The sequence below is a fragment of the Triticum urartu genome, chromosome 2A (genome assembly GCF_056163025.1).
Source record: "Triticum urartu cultivar PI428250 chromosome 2A, HENAU_Tu73, whole genome shotgun sequence".
Classification (NCBI taxonomy): Eukaryota; Viridiplantae; Streptophyta; class Magnoliopsida; order Poales; family Poaceae; genus Triticum; species Triticum urartu.
The window spans coordinates 732,368,185-732,380,741 of NC_141874.1; the positions used below are offsets into that span (position 1 = coordinate 732,368,185).

Consider the following 12,557-nt stretch of genomic DNA (forward strand, 5'->3'; position numbering starts at 1 on the left):
GAGCATGGAGGGGAAGGCGGAGCACACCACCGACTCGGAGTTGGAGTATTCCAGGATGCAGGAGGAGCATGCCACCGACGATGAGTAGTGGTTGCATTTTTTTATACTTCAATGTATTAATTTTTATCTTCATATTTGTAGACACATCAGATAAGGCAGAGGAACCCACTGAAGTAAAGGGCTTTTGGAAGGATCTTGATCCAAATATTGATTCAAACAGAGAAGAATATTTGGAACTCAACCATCTTAAACAACCATGTGGTTTGAAGACAAGTGCTCTAACAAATTTCATTGGTAGCTTTGGTGAAAGGAACAAAAATTTCCATAGCACGCATGGGCTTCTCGTCATGGATGGTACATAATGTTTAGTGTGGGCGTTTAATCTGGTGTGCTGCAGAACATTGTCAGATCGTGTGTATGATGTATCCCTGGACTTCACACTCCTGATCTTTGGTACACTACAGATAGGGGGGACACATGAGTAGATTCTCAAAAAGTCCCCTCTCCACACAATTCCATGACCCAAGTTACACGAGGAAAATCCAGATTGAAAGCTTGCATAGATTACAAGACGACGGAGATAGACCTCCTGTAGCACGGGCGGCCGGCCTTCTTTGTGGGCCTGCTCTCCTCCTTCCAGAGCTGGCAGAGGTCCTTGGAGATGCGCACGGCATCGGCGGAGGCGCCGGAGAGGCCGCGGCGTGCGAAGCCGACGGAGTAGAGGCCAAACTGGCCCTTCCAGCCGTTGGGGAACTCCGTCTTTGGGTAGCCGTCCTTGCCGAAGAAGTCCGTTGCCCGGAGCCACTGTGGCACATTGCTCCTGTAGCCGGTGGCGAGGATGACAGCGTCGACATGGACGATGGTGCCATCGGAGAGCACGGCGTCGGAGTTCGTGAAGCGGGTGATGCCGGGGACGACGGTGATCTGGCCGCACCTGATCCTGGCGAGCGCGCCGGTGTCGAGCACCGGGGCGCGGCCTTGCGTTTGCTTGAGCGTGAGCGGGCCGACAGCCGGGCGGTGGATGCCGAGCTTGTCGAGGTCGCCGAGGACGAGCCAGGCGAGGAAGATCATGATCTTGTCCACCAACCAGAGCGGGAGCCACGCCACTAGCAGCATGGCCAGCTCGAAAGTGGACTTGCCGAGCACCTCGCGCGGAATGACGTGCATGGCGTCGCGCACCACCATGAAAGGGTGGGCGCCGTGGTCGCAGAGGTCGAGGGAGACCTCCATGCCGGAGTTCCCGCAGCCGACTACGAGCACGCGCTTCCCGCTGTAGGGCTCGCCGGACTTGTAGTGGCTGACGTGGGTGACCTCGCCGCAGAAGCCGCCGAGGCCCGGGATGTCCGGGACGACGTTGACGGCGTTCTCGCCGGTGGCGACCACGAGCCAGCGGCCGATGTACTCCATCTGGGCACCGCCCGCGCGGGTGGCTTGCGCGTGCCAGAGTCCGGAGGTGTTGTCGTAGTGGGCGGAGAGCACGGTGGTGTTGAACTCCGGCTTAATGTCGAACCTGGCGGCGTAGCTCTCGAGGTAGTCGATGAACTGGCGGCGGGTGGGGTACTCCGGGTAGCTCTCCGGGAAGGGCATGCGAGGGAGCTCGCAGAAGTGCTTGGGGATGTGGAGCTTGACGCGGTCGTAGGTGCGCTTCTGCCAGAGCGAGGCGATGCAGTCCTCGCGCTCCAGCATGAGGAATGGCATGCCCTCCTCGCCGAGGCTGGCCGCCACGGCGAGCCCGGAGGGACCGGCGCCGACGATGATTGGGCCGTCCACCGACACACGACGAGGGGGGCTGAGGCTTTGCATGCGAAGCACCATGGCTGCTTCCTCGCTTCCTGGCCGGGTTGCCAAGTGATCACTAGAGTGAGCTTAATTTGCTGGGCTTGCTCAAGCAGCTTGCTGAATGCTGATGAACAAGTACTATGGCTTTTAAATATAGGAGGAGAAGGCTGAGTGGAAGTTTGGTGGAGAGATGCGATTCGCGACGGCGGCACCTCAAATTTAAAATGTTCCCAAAAGCACAAATCTTAATGCATAAAGCCCATGCAAAGCTGCGGCTAATTTACTAATAGTAAAGTGGATCTGATAATTAGCGGCTAAGGCTTCTGTCTAACTTCATTCCAATTCAATGTGTGAAGAAAGCTTAAGGATCTAAACGATCTTACAAAAGTTTACACAGGGAGTATTAGAGAAAAAGGACTAGGCGCCTAATGCATGATAATGGCTTTTTCCAGTTTCTAACAGAGTGTCAAACCTCCTTGTGCCTACACTGAAATTCCACTTGCTCTTACTTTTCTTATTATATAAAAATTGACCTTTCTGGCTTTCTGCGCAACCATGCATCAATCAAAATACAAAAAGTGGAACAGAAAGAGAGATATCGCTGTAGACGCGTCATTGATTGGGTCCAATCTTTCATCGATGCAACATCAATCTTAAAAGAATTATTGATTAAAACTTTCGGTTATGCAAATGGTGCGAGCAACATAAAGATAGGGCAAAGACAACTGACAAGATGCTAGCGCCCAGATAAGCAAAACACGCAAAACACCGACGGTTCTACCTGGCAAGAAAAGAATGCTACTTATTTTTAAGTAGTAGATATTCAAGACCGGCTAAAAAAATAAATGAGTTCCCTAGGATGTCGTATATAGCTCGACTGAAAAATGATTTGATCTTAATTGAGCCAACACTAACTCGCTCGGTTTTTAGCCCGATAGCTCAAAATAATATAATCATGTATAATGACTATTATTAATTAAGATAAAATAATAATAATTTGTTACTTTATATATTATGTATAGGAGTTATCTCCTAAGAGCAAAGCATCAACATCATACGTGATGAGTCCCTAAGCTACATAATACTTGAACCATACCATTTCCGGTGAAAGCACATATATGCACCTTCGTTTTCTTTCCTCCACATTGAAGAAACTAATATTTATCGTCATTCGGATTGGAATAATATTGGATAGGGTTTTCTTATGATGATATTGTGGTCTAATGTAAGGATCCCCAAATTAATAAAAACCTACTTAGAATTAATTCCGCATAATTTTCTTGGCATGCCATCATATTTGCACTAAAAAACTGCTTGGAAATAAAAAAATGTGCATTTACATTATTACTGTATAAGACAATTAGAGCTTACACATAGCAATCCTATTTTGTGTGTATCCAATTGTCTTGAACATTTATGGTGATTAATTATAGTGCTAATACACACCCTTGGATATTTCCATAATTTTCTTATAATTATTTGGACTCCATTCGGATTTAAAATGGTTTTAAATACCATTTATAAATTAATGGATGAAGCAAAGTTCTTCCAAAAATTACGGAACTTATTTTACTGATTCCATTTCTCATGTTTCACCTCTCTGAATTTATATAGAATATTTCTATGACTATTTAATTCCTTCAGAAATTATGAGTTTAGGGATATGATTAATCTACAAATTAAAATGACATTTTTTATGTACTTCCAGAATTAGTACCCTTATAGTTCAAAGTACAGAGGCTTACACTTCTAAGCGTGTCTACTTCCAAAATAAATATAGTTTTATTTGAAAGTACATGTGCCGCACTTTTAAAATACATATGTACTCTACTCAATAAATAAATAAATATGTACTGTACATCTAAAACTAATATGCTTGTACTTAGAGGTACTTGTACTTGTACATGACCACAGTTTTTTTTAAGAATATACATGTGTACTTTTCATGAAGTTGGAGTCGCCCGTTCGGAGGTATCCAGTGATGAAGATGACCCTTGTGACTCCTCCATGGATGTCTTTCTTCTTTGCAGCTCCGTGTTCCATGTTGGTAGCTAGGTTGGCTAGTGGTGCCCATACTATGGATTGGATTGTATTGATTTTAGCCTGGTTTTCCGCGGGCCGATTCCATTAAAAAGGGTAGACTTCCCCTCCAAACAATTCGCGCTAAAATTGATAATTGCTGCTATCCAATTCTGACTATCTATGGAGTATTATGTGTAAAAATTTGGATATTTGTAGACGAAGAATAAGTAATCTTGTCTTCGGATTTTGTCCATTGATAGCATAAAAAATGACAAGAGACTTTTTTCCTGAAATCCCTGCAAAAGAAGAAATTATACCTCTTTCTATAAGATTTAATGAAAATTGATAAATCATTTAATATAATTGCTATGCTTGGTGTGTGACTCCTTATTTTTTTTTCTTTTTTCTTTTTTTTAAATTAACCGGGCAATTCTAACTTCTTCTTAATCAATGAAAATGGTAACTCTTTTGCCTCGTTTAAAAAAAACAGAAAAAATACCTATTCCGCTCTAAGGCAAAAACACACAAAAGCATCTCTAGAAGATTCCGGATAATCCCCCCCCCCCCCCCCCCCCCCGGGCCTGTAAAAGTCCGGCTGATATGTGGTTTTAGGCCATTTTTATTCCTGGACAGAAAGCTTGGCCCTAATAAAATATTTAGGTGCACACTAAATCTGTTCGCCCCACTGCTATATCAACATGGGTTCTACTTCATTCGTCTTGTATTAGTTGATGACAAACGGATATATGTAGACATATTTAAGTGCTAGATACATTCGTTTGAGCGTCAGCTAATATGAAACAGGGGAAATAGTTTCAAAGATCTCAACGCGAGAAACCCAACAGTGAAACCGGTTCGCGATTTGGACGCATGGTTCAGAAGATAAAACAATTAAAAAACGAATCTACGAAGAAAGCACAAAACACCCATGTTCGACAAGTGTTGCACATACAACGCGCCACTTGTCACTACCAGAGAAGGTGGGAGTGACCTTTTCAAGGGTAACCGCTTAACTAGTGATTTCACTATTTCACGCCTGATGCGACAAAAGTCGCTCAAACACGCTCCTTTTTTCCTTCTTTTCTATATATTTTTTTCCGTTTTATCTTTTTTGCATCTTGAAAAAAAAATTGATTTCAAAATATGTTCACGAATTCCAAAGAATGTTCATAATTGTTTATAAAATTAATATTCCTCAACTTCAAGAAATATTTCCAAATTTAAGAAATGTTCCAATTTTTGAAAAATGTTCACGAATAAACAAAGGTTCATATTTAAAAACAATCATGGATTAAAAACATATCTACAAGCATAAAAAATTATTCCCAAATTCAAGAAAATGTTCATGATCGCCAATTTCATAAATTGTTCCTGAGTTTAAAAAATTATTCTCAAAACTATTAAAATTCATGAATTCAAAAACGTTCCTGAGTTTTAAGAACTATTTCCAATTTTAATTTCTTTCCCAATTTTGAAATTAAAAAAATGAAAAAAAATCATGTATATAAAAGAGAAAAGGAAAAAACAAAAGAAATCACAAAAAAAGAATAAGAAAAGAAAACTCAAAAACCGAAAGGAGAAAATACACACAAAAGGGAAGAAAACACCGGTTCCAAAACCGGTGAGAAATAAAAAAAGCCTAGAAAATCTTACTGCACCAACCCAATATCAATGCTAGCATTGAAGCGTGGTGAGTGATTGCCCGCTACCTGCCAACCTACGCGGCAAATTGGATCCCCGTCCCTGAGGTGGAGACTGAGCAACGCGTACCCCCCGCGTGCAGGTCGAACAGAGACGAAAGTAGGTCATAGCAATGTTGGGGATATCGCTTATCGGGAACTTATCGGTCGACCTATGATAAGGGGTAAATCGGCCAATTTATCGGCATATCGGCCAATTTATCGCCATATCGGTTGATTTGTCGGCCGATTTATTTTATCGTTCAGACCACGATAAGAGATAAATCGGCCGATTTATCGGAATATCGGAGGATATCTTGAACAGTGGGTCATAGTGATCCGGGAGTTCCTGTGGAAGGGCCCTCGCTCAATGGATAAAAGGCACGCCGGGGATAACATGTTGATGACCCCCAAGAGCTCTTATCGACACAGACAGTGGGTCGGCCCAATGCGGGGGCACATGCGCCTGTTTTTTCTCTTTGTTTATTTTGTTCTTTTGCTTATTACTAAAATGATTGGGACTTCAAGAAAACTTCAAATTTAAAAAAAATGTCCGTAATTTTGGGAAAAACTCTTAGATTTAAAAAATGATAATGAATTTGAAAATTGTTCTTGAATTTTAAAGAAATTCGAAATTCAGAAAATGTACACACTTTTGAGAAATTGCTTACATATAAAAAACATGATCATGAATTTGAAAATATTCCTGGATTTTACATAAATTCGGAAAATCAAAAAATGTCCCCAAAATTTAAAAATGTTCATGAATTTCAAATTATTATTGAATTTTAATAAAAATTCTAAAATTATAGATTTTTTACAGATTTGAAAAAGGTTCCTGCATTTCAAAAAATATTGAGCAAAACAACAAATAAAAAAATGAAAGAACAAGAAAAAAGGAAAATAAACAAAAAACATAGGAAAAACAAAAAAACAACGAAGCAAAAATATATATGAAAAATCTAATGAAAATCGGCACAAAGAAACATAGAAAAATGAAAAACGGGTTTAGGATGGTTATAGAACCTTCTTGCAACCTGTGGAAAATGGCTTCTAAGAAACCTAAATAGGCCTGGTAAAAAGTACCTACATCAGCGACCAAGGTGCGTGTTTGATCGCTATTCCCGGACCTACGTGGGGAATAGGATATGTCGTTGTCCTTGGAGAGGCCCGCCATGCTCTCATTTTGAGGATGTTCTGCGGTGATGTCGAACTTCCCGCTGTGAAGCAAATGTTACATGGCCCGAAGAAAATGTTACTTCCGCTCTGGTGTTCTTTGTTGGAAGAGCTCTCGCGAATGACAAGATACGAACAAGTGACCTATACTAAATAGGAAGGCAGGTAGCCAGTGTTCCGTTGGCTCAGGTTACTAATTTGTTTGTCTGGATTATTACTACCATAGTTGGTGTAGCAGTGCCACTGTTCCATTGCCCTTTCGTGTTGTGTTGTCTGAGACTTATAGTAGCCTTTTGTTTTTGGTGTGAATCTACTTCTATGTGTGAGCAGCACATGTATTGGGGATACTGGTTGTATATAGTTGTGTAAATTGGAGTTGCTATGAGTTTCTTCTTGTTGCATATTCTGTTCCTGATAAAGATGCCTTGCTCTATTTTTTTTGCCTTCGTGGGTTGTGGCTCAAGTAGAGTTGGATGGGTACCTGGGTTGGTAAATATTTAGTCACTTTCAGTTCATGAGGTTTATCTATTTCATCTAAACCAAACTCTTTTAAGTTTAACTAAGTTATATAAAAATAACAACATACAATATCAAATTAATATTTTCATAGATATTTATTTGGTATTGTATACATTATTATTTTTATACAACTGATCAAACTTAAAAGGGCTTGGCTTACAATTATTTCCCTATGTTCCAAATTATTTGGAGCTCCAGCTTAATCTTATGTCACACTTCCCGATACTTAACCAAATCTATATAAACAATGTGCTAATAACTACGACATCAGATATACAACATCAACCTGAAAAGGAGAAGCGAGGGCGCATTAAACATAATAACTGAAACCCTACTGTGTCTTCTTCATCTCCCTAAATTTGCCTCGCTTCACTTGTATTTAGAGAATACGTTGATATCACATCCTAGCAAATCAGCTAGAGGGTTCAAGGACATATTTGACCCCAAGTTGGGTTTGGTGTTAATGATAACATGGCTAGTGATCTAACCATGAGGTTTGAGTTTTTACCTAGTGCTTTAGCACATTTGATCAGAAGCATTCTTGGTTGGACCACTGCACCAACAAAAAGTGAAAAGAAGACGAGTAAAGTTTGATTTACTTTATTTGGGGGGGGGGGGGGGGGGGGTCAACTGAAAAGCCATACTATAAAGAGGGTAAACTTTGGATGAGTTGTGATATTCACTTAATGTACAAAAATATTTGCACCCGCAAAACTCATACACAAAGCCTGAGAGAGAAGCCCCAAAAATGCCATTGACGTTGCTCGCTGTCATGCCCTGAAACCTCTAGGTTGCCTTTGAGACTCCGGGGTCGCAGACCCTCCAGACAGCCTCTGTTATGGTTCGGGCTCAGTTCTAAATATCTTTAAACTAGAGGGGACTAGCCCCATAGCCTCTGGGTGGGCCTCCACCTGGGAACAGAAACTTACATGTCTCGCTTGGAGACTTCCCTGGAAGCCTTCCCCAGAACCATTAAGCTCCTGGAGCCTCTGTGTAGTGTATTCCTGCGGGGTATCAGGCTGAATTTGGGGCCACCTATATAAAGAACTTTCCTCCCCACGAGGAATGGGACATCCATAATCTCTCTCCACCATTGTTGGTAAGCTCAAGGTCTCTCCTCCCTAGTGCCTCAATCTTGCCCAAACTTCAGGGAGAGCTAGAGGAGATCCGAAACTATACTTTCATCAAACCAAAAGTTGAATTCCCCCTACGAATCCTTGGTGCATCTTGTTACTCTTGGAGTTATAGGGAATCCTATAAGGTTGGAGTCCTTCTAAAATCACGTATGTGCAGAAAATCTATACATACTGCACATACGTGATTTTAGAAGGTTAGACACATTTACAAACTTCTGGCCAAACCAAATCTGCACATACGTGATTTTAGAAGGACTCCAACCTTATGTGTGGGCGCCCCAAGGAGAAGAATGTGAGCATCTTTTGGTGGTCATGTGGCTTTGGCGGTGCCTGCTCTTCTCCAACAGAGGGTAGTACTACCCCAAGAGTGCGAAATTTGGGTTAAATATTCGTCTCCGGCTTGTGGTTATTTTAATGCCCTTTATTGTAGCGACCCGACCTCAGACGGTCAAGTCTCTGTGTTCAGTGTCATCCCTGGATCGGTAATGCTGACACACACAGTACTTGAATGGATTTATAACAGAGTAGCAATCACACACTTATTACATCGAATGTCTCAAGAGAGAACTTATTACAATAAATATGACTTAAGGCCATCTAAATAAGATAACAGCGGAAGGCTTCGAAGATAAAGTGAGTCCATCAACTCCAACGGCAGAGCTGAGTGCATGACAACGACCTAGCGCACCTTACTCCTCGTCTGAAAAGTCTGCAACATGATATGTTGCAGCCCGTAACGGGTCAACACATGGAATATGCTGCCAACATAACACAGTAGAGCAATGAACAGATAAATGATATCACTACATGCATATATGGCTGGTTGAGGCTCTATGGTTATAATGTTTTGTGAAAAGCCAGTTTTCCCCTACAACAAAGGAATAAATTTTATTTAACTATCATGGTGGTTGAAACATCATTGAGAAGGTTCCTCCAACTCAATCCCAATTAAAGTAGTCATTAACATCCCAACAAATTAATTTAGAGTGATGAGATCAAACCAATAATTCAAGTACCAGATACTCAAGATGTCCATAACCGGGGACACGGCTAACCATGATTAGTTTGTACACTCCGCAGAGGTTTGCACACTTTTCCCCACAAGACTTGATCTCCTTCGTTGGATTTCTTGCACTACATGGTGTTTGAGAAACGGATGACCGAGACACAGTCTTTTAGAAGCATTAACTCTTTACTTTGGGTAGAGAGTTACACCTACTTTCCCTCTACATCTGCTAGCCTACCACTGAAAGAGGTCACACAACATACTCAACTATGCCAGAGCCCATAATGGCTTGTGGCTGCACACGAAAGTTTCTAGCATGAATAATCTTATGATCCCGTTGAGCCTGGGTGGCGTACCGTAGGATGATCACACGATACTCCGGGATATCCTAGGACAACGCTGGATTCTCCAGGTGCCCACAAGCAATCCACCCAGTTGTGTATTAAATTTTCCACCTTAAGTTGAACCATTAATTAACAACTCACATCTGTCATGGATACACTCAAACCCAACCCACGTCTACGAGCATAGCATGGCAATACAAGCATAACATAGAAGTAACTCCCAAGGGTTTGATAATAAAACATGTAATAGGTTCTACCTCATCATCTACTTCCCAGTACCCACAAGTTAATCACATCCTAATCATGCAGTGTTTGAGGATTGTAACTAATGCATAAAAACTGGGTATGAAAAGAGTATGATCCTAATCATGCTGATGATCTGCAAATCCTAAAGACTCGTAGTAGCACGCTTCGCACTCCGGGAATTCTATCGCAAACAAACAATAGCATACATAAGCAATCAAGCAAAGATGCACAGGTAAAACTCAAATAAGAAGATCTAACCAGAAAGTTCAACTGAAGAACTCCGGTTTGCAAAAAGAATCAAATCAAATGGAGTAACGAAACTCAAACCACGAAAGAAACAAGATCCATTTACTAATCTGGACTAAAGTCAAATTTTATAGTACCAAAATCTTGTTCAAGTTGGTTAAACAGAAAGAGGGCTTCGAGACAAAGATCTAGGTGCTTGTTTCACCTGATTTGGATAAACGAGCGAAAAGATAAACTAAAATGAAGGTCAGAACAGAAATCGCGGTCGAAAATAATCGCGGAAAAACCCTGGAAAATAAAATGAGACGAACAGGCTAACGAACCAACGTTCGCTGTCTGCGGCTAACCACCATTCCCCCGCCACCTCACGCTCGGGTGCATCTTCCCCGACCGTCCTTCACCGCCATGGATGACTCCCTGCTGTCCCCCGTCACCGTAGAGGTCGCGCACGCTCAATCCCCTCGGGCCGATCTCATCGCCGGCCATGTTGGCCCCGCCGTCGCCCAAGGCACCACTGCGCCTGCCCACAAGCGGCAGGGCAGGAATCCGGCTCCCCCGCTGCGAAGGCCTGCGCTCCGGGCGCCAACGCCGCTGCGCGATCCCGGCTGGCAGCGGAGAAGGTCGGCAAGGTCTCCGGCGTAAAGCGGAAGAAGATTCCGGCTACAAAGAAGCCGGCTCCATCATCCACTCCCTTTGCCCCGAAAAGAGGTTCCTCGGCGATGCCGCTCAACGGTGCTGCTCCCACCACAAGCGAGGTGTTTGACAAAATGGCCAGAAGGTATCACTACTAGGGAAAACGTTATACATAGAATCTTAGCAACAGCGCGGTTTAAAAACAGGCGCTACTACTAACTAGCAGTAGCGAGCTTAAAGGAACCGCGCTACTAATAAGTTGATAGTAGTAGCGCGGTTTTATAACCCTCACTACTACTAAGTGATTTTCACCGTGCCCCTCCAGACCAGCCATAGTAGTAGCGCGGGTTATAAACCCACGCTACAACTAAGTTGATAGTAGCAGCGCGGGTTATAAATCCCACGCTATTACTAAATGGTCTCAACCGTGCACCCAAGACATACCATAGTAGTAGCGTTGGATTAGCGTGGGGTATAAACCCAACGCTACTGTTAAGTTATCTCCTTGCCGCCCCACCTCAGCCTCTCACCCCTGCTCTGCCTTTCTCTCCCACGACGCCTCTCCTCGTCCTCCACTCCCCACGTTTCCCCCAACCAAGCCCGCCGCCACCACCGACGCCGACGACCTCCTCTCCCCCAACCCCACCACCGGCGCCCCTCACCTCACGTGCGGATCCTCCTCCTCACCGTGCCCTTGTGCCGGCCCCAAACCCTAGCTAGGGGCCCCCTTCTCCGGGTGCGACGCGGCGCGGGGAGGGCTCCCTCTTGCCCGCTGCCGATGCAGACGGCCCGCTGGTGGTCCTACTACTTGCTCCTCCGACCCTCCTCCTGCTGCTGCTAGTGCGGATCGATGCCATGGAGGTGTGGTTCCCCATTATCCTCTCTTTCTCTTCACCGCAGGCATCCCCTGACCCCCTTGGATTCGATTTGGCAGGCCGCGTGCAAGCGGGGAAGGACAGCATGGCGCGCCTGGTGCGCGAGCTCGAGGGCGCCGGCCTGCTCGTCGAGCGCGTCCGCGGCGTCCCCGCCGAGTTCATCAAGGTCAATGCGGCCGCCTTTTTTCCTTTTTCAGTTCGTCTTGCCATGGCATCCTAATTCCAACTAATGAGGCGGTTTCCGCGAGATTTTGTTACGAAGAGGACTTCCCCCTGCGCCCTGTGTTGTTTATCTAGACTAGATTGTTGTAGTACCTTGATTTTAGCATTCAATCCCTATGACTAGTAAGTAGTGGATAGTAGAAGAATGCGTTCATAAATTCAGTGTAAGAATGTCTACAGAAGATACAGAGCAAGAGATGGTATCTTTCATCAGAGTTTCCTCGTTAGATGAAGATTTTGTTCACCTGCTTATCCTAGTTGACCTGCGTAGATGCGTGATTTACTGCTGACCTGCATGTGAAATCCATGTTTGTGACTGATTTTAGTTGGCCAATGTTGATATTCTGCACGTGTAAGAGGATCTGGTTCATGTGAAGGGCTTCAGATGGATGTATTCTTTTCTTCCTGCATTATATTTCTTGCTCATTGGTTGTTAGTGCTTAGGTTGTACTAGTAGCAGCGACAAAAGTACAAGAAGGGCTTCAGATTTCTTATTTGTGCAAAGAATAAGTTCGGTCAATGTAATAAGTGATTACGCAACCAGGTTTACTTTACTCAAGTTTAGTTTTTGTCGTGCTACTGCACCGAGATTTCCCCTTGACAATTTTTTGTTGTATCCTTGATTAATGCTGCAGGGATTAATTCCCACATCTGTCTGAAGGTGTCCACCAACG

At 43.6% G+C, this 12,557-nt stretch overlaps 1 pseudogene; it reads right to left on the reverse strand.

Annotated features, from left to right (window-relative positions):
* Window positions 1-262: 262 nt before the first annotated feature.
* On the reverse strand, window positions 263-1,914 carry LOC147987331 (putative indole-3-pyruvate monooxygenase YUCCA5 pseudogene; annotated as a pseudogene).
* Between the last annotated feature and the right edge of the window lie 10,643 nt (window positions 1,915-12,557).